Source organism: Hirundo rustica, chromosome 14 (assembly GCF_015227805.2).
Source record: "Hirundo rustica isolate bHirRus1 chromosome 14, bHirRus1.pri.v3, whole genome shotgun sequence".
In the NCBI taxonomy this organism is placed as follows: Eukaryota; Metazoa; Chordata; class Aves; order Passeriformes; family Hirundinidae; genus Hirundo; species Hirundo rustica.
In genome coordinates this window covers 17,178,467-17,188,046 of record NC_053463.1, presented here as the reverse complement: position 1 = coordinate 17,188,046, position 9,580 = coordinate 17,178,467, and the positions used below count along the sequence as shown (strand labels likewise).

General features: G+C 50.7%; 1 protein-coding gene across 2 annotated transcripts in view; it reads left to right on the top strand.

The window, feature by feature from the left end:
* The first annotated feature begins 1,151 nt into the window (after window positions 1-1,151).
* The window catches only part of CTNNA1 (catenin alpha 1), a 117,916-nt gene continuing 109,487 nt past the window's right edge, over window positions 1,152-9,580 (top strand). The window contains exon 1 of one of the 2 annotated variants that reach the window (XM_040078590.2): window positions 1,152-1,265. The gene's annotated coding sequence lies outside the window, so the exon portion shown is untranslated. Of the gene's footprint in view, window positions 1,271-9,580 lie in introns of both variants that reach the window. The other variant, XM_058422514.1, reaches the window with a different exon arrangement.

Here is a 9,580-nt window from a genome sequence, read left to right as displayed (position 1 = left end):
TCTCTCCAAAGACCCTCGGTATGCTGCACTTAGGAGGGCAAGGCCAGAATTTGACCTGGAATTTGTTGATTCTATCTCAAAAGTGGCGTCCTAAGAGCCTGGGCTGGGGGTGGCCAGTGGAGGGCTGGAAAGGGTGGCTGCTAGTTGGCCAACAGAGTGAGGGGGACAGGGAGCTGTGCCAGGCTCCGCTGCGGGGCCTGGGTGGTTTTAGGGTGTGCTGTCCGGGGTGAGGGGGTCCCGTGGGTCCCTGTCCGGGGTGAGGGGATTGGGTTCTGCCCGGGGTGAGAGGGTCCCGTCTTGTCCTGTTCGGGGTGAGGGGGTCCGGCCCTTTCCTGCCCAGGTTGAGGGGGTCTGGCCCTGTCCTGCCCGGGGTGAGGGGGTCCGGCCCTGTCCTGCCCGGGGTGAAGGGGTCCGGCCCTGTCCTGTCCTGCCCGGGGTGAGGGGGTCTGGCCCTGTCCTGTCCTGCCCAGGTTGAGGGGGTCTGGCCCTGTCCTGCCCGGGGTGAAGGGGTCCGGCCCTTTCCTGTCCTGCCCGGGGTGAGGGGTCCGGCCCTGTCCTGCCCGGCCCGGGGTGAGGGGTCCGGCCCTGTCCTGCCCTGCCCGGGGTGAAGGGGTCCAGCCCTGTCCTGTCCTGCCCGGGGTGAGGGGTCCGGCCCTGTCCTGTCCTGCCCAGGTTGAGGGGGTCTGGCCCTGTCCTGCCCGGGGTGAAGGGGTCTGGCCCTGTCCTGCCCGGGGTGAAGGGGTCCGGCCCTGTCCTGCCCGGCCCGGGGTGAGGGGTCCGGCCCTGTCCTGCCCTGCCCGGGGTGAAGGGGTCCGGCCCTGTCCTGCCCGGCCCGGGGTGAGGGGTCCGGCCCTGTCCTGCCCTGCCCGGGGTGAGGGGTCCGGCCCTGTCCTGCCCTGCCCGGGGTGAGGGGTCCGGCCCTGTCCTGCCCTGCCCGGGGTGAAGGGGTCCGGCCCTGTCCTGTCCTGCCCGGGGTGAGGGGTCCAGCCTTTTCCTGTCCTGCCCGGGGTGAGGGGTCCGGCCCTTTCCTGCCCTGCCCGGGGTGAGGGGGTCCGGCCCTGCCCTGTCCCCTCCCTGCCCCGCCGTCCCTCACCTGCGGGCGGGCGGCGCCGGCAGGGCGCGGGGGCGGCGCGGCGGGCGGTGCCGGGAAGAGCGGCCGGGCCGGGCGGGGAGGCGCCGGAAGAGCCCATTTCCTCCGCGGGACGGGACAAAGCGGCGGGGCCGAGCGCAGCCGGAGCGGCCGCCACCAGCCCAGCCCAGCCCCGGTAAAGTTTGCGGCTCTCGCGCTTGGAAACTTTTGGGGGCCGGGCCCTGCTGCCGCGGGGTTGGAGCGGGGGGCGGAGGGTGGGAGCGGAGCGGGCCGCGCGTGGGAAGGGAGCCGGGCCCGGCTGGGGAGGCTGCGCCGCGCCGGAGCGGTGGGGCCCGCGTGGGAGCGGGGCGGGCTCGCGGTGGTCGGGGCTGCCGAGCGCGTTCTGCCGGGGGAGAAGCGCGGCCGGGCCGCTCCCGGCGAAGTTTCGGTGCGGCGGGGCGGTGTCCGGGCCCCTCCCCTCGCGGCCGAGGCCGCCCCGGCGCCGCTCCCCGGCTGCGGGCAGGGCCGGGCAGGGCCGGGAGCCCTCCGGGAGCGCTCCGTGCATTTCGGACCCGCAGTCTGCCCGGCAGGCGCAGCCGGAACCGGAGCGAGCCCTCCTCCAGCCCTGGCTGTGCCGCTGATCCCATACACGAAGAGCCGGGAACACCCCGTGGCCCCGCCTGGCTCCGCCACGTTTTCTGACACCCACCGCTAATCCCCTCCTGTGCTGGAAGGCGAGAGCCTCTCCTTCGCTGACAGAAAGTTTCGTGCTACTTTTCCCAAACAAAAAGCGGGGAGAGCGCATCCGCTCCTGGGTTATGTGTGGCCCCTGTGTCTGCTGCCTGTGGCTGTGGGGTTCCTGGGCAGCGTGGGCCACCCACCTGTTATTCATTGCTCATACCTGTTCAAAACGTCTAAAATCTTTCAGGCCGAAAGTTTTCAGGAAAGTGCGTGTTCCAGTTATGTTTAGTGAAGAATCGGATGCGATCAAGGCACGGTTCCCTGCCTGTCTGTCCTTGGCTCGCCAGCCCTGCCCAGGAGGTGCCTTCTGGCGAGGGCCATCGATCATGGGCCACCCTTGCCCAGCCGTGCTGCGAGCCCCGTGACCGTGTCCTCAGCCCAGCTTTCGGAGTTATGACTTCAGGCGTGTCTGGACTGTCTGTATTGAACTAGTCTGGGAGCTCTCTGCTGCCCTTCCCCCTTTGTTTGGCTTTGTCTGTTGGGTTTTTTGGGGATGGGAGTTGTACAGAAGGTGTTTTCTGCATGCTTCAGTCACTTGTGCTCTAGTTACTGGTTTCCTGTGTTTTTCCTGCACTGGGACTGGGGAGGTGGAAGAGGCTGCACTCCTCAGTCCTGCTGGGAACACCAGGCTCTGGGGTTGTTTATATCAGTTCCTGGGTTGCTTTGTAGGCAGGATTGTGTTGATGTGAAGGTGAAAGCCTGGCTCATTTTACGCTAGGTGCAGTCTTTGCTCTATCTTGGGGCACCAAGGCCACATTAAGTGTTTTGTTGTACTTACTTCCTCCTTCTGAATCGAAACACGTTGTTTAAAAGGACATACTTCGATGTTGAGTCACTGTTCATCATTTTCAAAGAAACAGTTTCTAAAACATCACAGCAATGTTTTGACTTTTCTCAGCGGAAACAGACGCAGGTTTAGTCGGTTTTGTTTTTAGAAAGGCTTTACCCTAACCTTTTCCATAACAAACAATGTGCCTTCAGTCTTTAGCATTTTTTTCAGCCAGCTCTAATAATAGGCCTCTGCATCGGAGATTTAAAGTTTACACAAGGTAGCCAGGGGGAGCGCAGTGGGCAGAGATTAGAAATCCTGTGCTCAAATTGATGCTTTATAATACAAGTGTAATACTTTCCTCACAATGAATTTTCAGGCTTTGAAACATCAGCATTTCTGTGCTGACGTGTGTAAGGACAGACATTAATGTGCAGCTTCTTCACAGGGCTTCTGTTGGTCTGATAAAGTTAACTGGGAGATGTAATAGAAAAGTATGTAATAGAAAAGTAATTTGTGTTTTTTCAGCAGCATGAATACATTCCTTCTGCAGCTATAAGATGGAGAAACTGATCTTGCAAGGGAATCCACATTAAGTAGAAATGTTGATGAGCTGGAAATACACTTTAGTGGGACTTCAGACCTGCCGTGAATTTACATCTGCTGTTACTGTTTGGTTTCTGAATGACCTTTCTTATGCGGAGAATTAGTTAAGATCACAGGAATACTCAGTGGCTAAACCAGCCTGCTCCTCGTAGGTGGGCAGTGGGGCTAGTCTGGAGCGAGGGCCCACGTGGCCATGGTGCTTCTGTTCAGGACTTGCTGGGTTCTGTTTTTCTGTTCTGTCTCTTAGCTTTGCTGGACACTAAAGGAAACATGATGAATAAAAGAGGACTGAATGTAATTTTGTTAGGCACAGTCACTCTGCATAATGATGAATCAGAGACTGGTTTGGGTTGAAAGGGACCTTAAAGCTCATCTGGTTCCAGTCCGCTGCCATGGGCAGGGACACCTTCCTGCCCAAGCCCTGCACCTGCTCCCAGCTCTGCTCACCCTGGCCTTGAATGCTTCCTGGGATGGGTCTTCCTGCTCTTGTGCCTTAACTGACTCAAAATCTTGTGCTGTCGAACTTCAGTGTTGAAAATATGACCTTGAGGAATGGGATCCGTTACTGCTTTGGGAATTCACCCGAACTGTTCTATAGCTAATCTGGAATAGCTCCATTCAGTGAGTTTATAGCTCATGCGTTGGTTAAACAGCATTGCAGCTTTAGAGAAAGTGCAGATGTTTGATAATTACTACTTTTAACTCCATACTATTTTAATCCCGCAAATGAGATTTAAAATAGAGCTACCACAAAATTGTGTGCTAGCACCCTGACTGGATGAGCTCCTCTGGAAAGACAAGCACATAGAGCGGCCTGCTGTGTCACGAAGCAGAGCTGGGTGCAGATGGATTTATTGAGGTGAAGGAGTTGCGGGAGGAATGTGGTCGCTGCAACTGGAAGTGGGATCGTTCTCCTCAAGTGACTGGGACTCCTTATCTGCTAGTCAGGGTGAGAATGGGTGTAACTGTGATTTCTGGTTTGCAGAAGGTTAGTCCAGACTCTTCTACTGATAAACCTGATACTTAAATATGATTCATAATTCCTTGTGACTGATGGATTTAAAGAGCCAGCTACCTTTTCTCTCAATATGATTACATATTTTTGCTTGTTAATCCCAGATGTACTACAGAAAACATCTGTTAGTACTTTGATATGTGTTTATAAATATCTCTGGTGGAATTAGAGGAGTAACCTTTTTTTCCACATGCTTTGTGAAGTGATAGAAATTATTCAATACACAGATCTAAACTAACACAGTTTGCAAATCAAAATTCTCCCCGAGTCTGACATTCCCTTCTGTTATAATTTCTCTAATTTACAAGACAGCTACTTGTTAATCAGTTAGACTCCTAAGAGCCTCTTCTGAAAGGCTTTAAATGCAGGGATCAATGCCTGTATCCTGGGCTTATCCAAAGCACTGAGGGCAGGGATTCTCCACCTCCTCTCAGGTCAGACCCCACCTGCAGAGCTGCCCCAGCCCTGGGCCCAGCACAGCAAGGAGCTGGAGCTGCTGGAGCCAGGCCAGAGGAGGCACTAGGGTGAGCAGAGGGATGGAGCAGCTCTGCTGGGAGAGCTGGGATTGTTCACCTGGAGAGGAGAGGGCTCTCTGGAGACCTTAGAGCCCCTTCTAGTGCCCAAAGAGGCACCAGGAGAGCTGGAGAGGGACTTGGGACAAAGAATGGAGGGACAGGACACAAGGAGGGGCTTCCCACTGCCAGAGGGCAGGTATAGATGGGATATTGGGAAACATTCTTGTCTATGAGGGTGGACAGGCCCTGGCACAGGGTGCCCAGGGGAGCTGTGGCTGCCCCTGATCCCTGGAATTGTCCAAGGCCAGGAGGGACAGGGCTTGGAGCTGGTGGAAACTGTTCCTGCCCATGGCAGGGTATGGAATGAGATGGGCTTTAAGGTCCCTCCCAGCCCAAACCATTCTGTGATAAACTCAGGGATAGAAAAAGCAAACATGAGTCCAGCTAAAGGAATAACCATTACCAAGGCAGAGAGTGGAAAGTGTCCATGAGGCAAGCTGGAGACCACCTGGTTCTCTGGCAGCTCTGTTTTAGTGCCATGAGTGGCACAAGGAAGAGGAGTGTTTATGTTACAGCCTAAGAGTGAGTGAAACTCCTGGCAGTGAGGGGCTTGAGAGCAAAACAGACAGGAGCTGGCACCAGTGCGGCAGGTAGGATTGCGCTGGGCGTAATGTGAGATGTTCAGCTTGTGGTGTGCTGTTTTTCCCAAAGAACACCCAGTTTCTCAGCAATCAGTACCCTATTATGGAGTAGATCTGCATATGACTGTATATGCTTTAAGGAGAATTTCTGTGTGGAGCTGATGTTGAGCAGAGGAGTTGATGTGGAGCAAATGAGATTGTGGTGCAAATTAGGGTAGAAGAGAACATTGGTGCACCCTGTTCTAAAGTAGCCTTCAATAGCGGGTTTAAGGAAGAGGCTGAAAGTAATGAGCTTGGTAGATGGGTAGGTGCTGAAGGGTCGGGAGAAGAAAAAATTCTTTTACTTAGAGGTTAACTGAGGCGAGATTGTAGGCCCCAGAGTTCTGTCATTGCCATTGTTCAGCAGAAGGTCAAGAGGACATTTAGGTAAATACTAAACTTGTGGCTTTTCATTTAAGTCAGTAAGGGTCAGTGCTATCAGGAACATGTGGCCTTGATGGCTTGTGTGGTTTTCCGTGCTCCGCTTTCCACTTCTGTTCCCACTTCCCCAAGGCCTCAGGGTTTTCATTCAGTTTATCCTGGTCACATTTGGAGGTGATATCTATGCAGATATAGGGTTCTGGGGGGGGAGATTTCTTTTTCTATATCTTTCTCTGGTTGATACAACCTGAGCACAGAAGATCCCTTCAAATAAATGGTCTGCGCAAGGGCTACACTAGCAATGTAGCTTTACAGAGCCACAAAGGTCAGTTGAATTTTTCATGTAAACAAGGCTGAGCTGTGTGCCTATAAAACACTGTTTAACCTGTGTAACACTGAGCAGGTCAGTATTCATCTTAGCAAAATGCTCTTGAGATCTCCAGCTGAAGCTGTAGGTGGGTAAATGTTTTTTTTTAATTGACTGGAATATTGGATTCAGAGCCAGCCTTGTTGAACAGCAGAGGACAGAGCTGTGGTATACTCAGAAGCAAGAAGGTGAAAGTGGGTGTGAGTGCAGCTAATCAAGATGTACAAGCTGCCGGTTTTTGCCCTCTTTCTTGCAAGTATGTCCTTGTAATGTATACTTGTAAAAGTAATCTCTTTTAGCATGACTTAAAGACCTAGAGAGTCTTGCTGCTCAATGCTGAAGGGTTGCTCCTGGTCGTGGATAAGTCATGATGGGCTGTGGATGTGTGTGCAAGTGGCACATCTCATAACTTCACTTGCAAACCATGCAGTTCATTCCAGCCAGTATCTGATGTCCAGGTGTTTTGGAGTCTAAGCATTCTGAAGCTTCAATTATTTATTAATTTCAAAGGTGAGAAGTTGAACAATGAACTGTAAGTGGTGTGCAGAGGGCTTGATGTGTTCTGATTACTGTAGCTGAGAGGTCTGTCCTGGTGTGACCCTCAGGAGGTTTTGGTTGTACTGGTCCCATCAACTTACTAGTCTAGCCCTCGTCTGAGGCCCTAAGTTACAAGCCCTTCACCTGGTCTTGGCTGAGCTGACTGTTACCAACAACTGAGGGAATAAAGCAGGAGCTCTGCTTGTTGTACTGTTGAGCAGTATCCTCTGGCTCTTTGATGCCTTTGTGGAGTGATGAATGCTCTAGGATGGGGTTTGGTGTCTCCTTCTGGTTCTCCAGTCATAATTACCAACCCCTGCCACTTTTCTTTATACTGATCCCTACAATCATGTATCATCATTTATCTTCCCTCCCTCATATCCCCCCCCTCTTTTTTCCTGGGTGGTGGCAGTGTGTCAAGCCGTCCCTAAAAGGGAAAGCAACAGGCAGGCAGTAAAACAAGCAATAAAACCATGAGAGAAGAGCAAACAAGTAGCATTGCTCCCCTGAGGTTCTCTGCCAAGGTCCAGCAGCTTAGGGGCTTCCTGAGGCAGGAGCTGGAGCCTGGATTGTCTGTTTTGCAGATGTGCCTGTTGGCCACAGTGGCCAATGCTGGCAGGAGCCCAAATGGCCTCTGGCTCTGACAATCCTGGCTGCAGGTGCAGACCAGCTCTCGCGTCATCATGTTCGGCTGATGACTTCATGGCTTTTAAATTTAGAAACCTTGTGAGTCAAATGACTTCATACAAGCTACAAGTAAAATGAAAGATATGGAATATTTTTTGAGTGAAAAGCAGGAATCTGGTTTGGCTCTATGAGAGGTTCTGGGGTGCTTTAAATTTTGGTACAAAGTATGGCTTTGTAGTTCCTGCCACTTCCACTCTTGGGGAGATGTGTTTAATTAGAAGCCACTGCCCTTGCAGCTGGAAACACATTTCCTAGGTAACATTAAACAGTGCATCCTGAAAGTGGAGATGTGGGGAAGGCTTTCTGGGCACTGAGCACAGCCTGTGTTTGTTCTTGGTGACACTTCACTGCTGGTGGAATCCTTAGTCACACCCCTCTGACTTTGTAGGGATACAGAGAAGAGTGCAGTATGATTGTGAGAGTGGGGTTTTCCCCCTCTCTTCTAGCTGGGGGTTAGGGATTAAAAATTACATAAAATTCAATAAGAGTAGCACAAAGAATAAAAAAGCTAGAGGGTTTATTTGTAGCAAAACAAAATAAAGCAGATTAGTTGTGCAAGGCTCAAAGCTTATAACCTCAAGGAGAAAAAGTTAATTTCTGGTCTTTATGCATCGGTACTTTAGTGTCAGGTGTTCTAAGCTAGTTTACTTAGTTTACAGAATTGGTTAAGACAATTTGAATATGATTATTTGATTAACAGAGTATTATTGTGGGCTTAGGGAAAAGTCGATGGCTGTCAGTGAAAGATGCAGTGTTAGCAGAACTAGAGGTAAAGCACTGGTGCAAAACCAATGGAACAGGATTTTTTAGCTTGTCTGGTTTTTGTTCTCTAGGTTTGTCATGTTTCCTGTTCCTGGGGGTGAAAAGAAGGGGTGGAGAGAGAAAAATGTGTCTTTAATCAGATGTGAGTTAGTTTCTACTTAGTAAATGGCTGTGTTACTATATTAAAATCTTTATTTTCTTTTTCCCAGCAAGACCATCCAAGCAGGGACTTCTTTTTCTCAAACCTGGTTCCTTCATGTTGCTTTTATGGAATGTGGGTGGGACAGTGACTTTTATTTTTTTTTTTAACAGAAGTTGCTTTAATTGGTCATCTATGTGCGAAGGCAGTGACTCGAATGGATTCCTGCCCAGGCAGGTCGTTGTTAGCTCTGACTCCCATGCACTGTGGGGCACCCTTAGCGAGTTTGTACTTGACAAAAGGTGGTTATGGCTCTGCAGGAACTCTGGGAAGCATCCAAAAATCCATCACACCACTGTGTTTTTACCATTACTCGCTTTGCGCTTCTGGAGAAGCTCTGCAGTTCTCATCAGTCAGTGCCCCAGTGTTCCAATGTCTGCAGCCTTGAGGAGATGGGGTGTCAGAACATCCTGCTTTAGTGCAGGCCCTGAGTGGTGCTTCACTCCTCCAAACCATGCTTGTGCAGCCCATTCATATTCACTCTTTCTTCTGGGGTTTGTTTTTGTGAATTGCCCCCTTCCCCCTCCCAAACTCACGGCAATGTGTTGGTGGAGCTGCAAGTTGAGAGTTGTCTGAGGGCGTGTGGTGATGGTGCAGTTCTTCCTGTAAGAGGAACTCATTGTTTATAGCTGAGAGATGATGCTGAAGGTTGCCCTGAGCATAAAGTGAAAATCTCAGCCTCATCACCTGTGGGATTGGTTAATTTTTTCTTTAAAAAAACTGCTTTGTAATTTTTAGCTAAGACTGAGAGATTGTTCCTGAATCAAAGTGGAGGATTGCAAAAGGACTTCTGAAGGAGTTCTCGTAGGAAAATTAGAAAACATTTTACTTTGAAGAGTCTTCACACTCATCCTCCTTTTGCTTCAGTGGGTGCTCCTAGTAGGTTTTGCAAAAGGAGAAAACTGGAAAGCTTTTTCTGTTCTTAAAACACAGAAGTTTTTGTTACATAGTTGCTGCTATGCTGGGCATACAACTGAGAAAGAATATGATATTTAGTCTCTGGTAATATAAGACTGTCCCATTTGTTCCATGTTTAAGTAAATTTTCATCAACCCCATAATTTTAGGGAGTCTTTTTTTTTTTTTTTTTTCCCAAAACATGTGTCAGCTCCAACAGCTCCGGTATTTGTGGATTCCTGACAGTTTTAAATTGCTAATGAAGGGCTGGATTTCAAAGATGTGGTCAGCTAAAAGCACTGAAGGGTATTGCATAACAACATATCAATTTAGGAATGAAAATGCAGTTTGAGTGG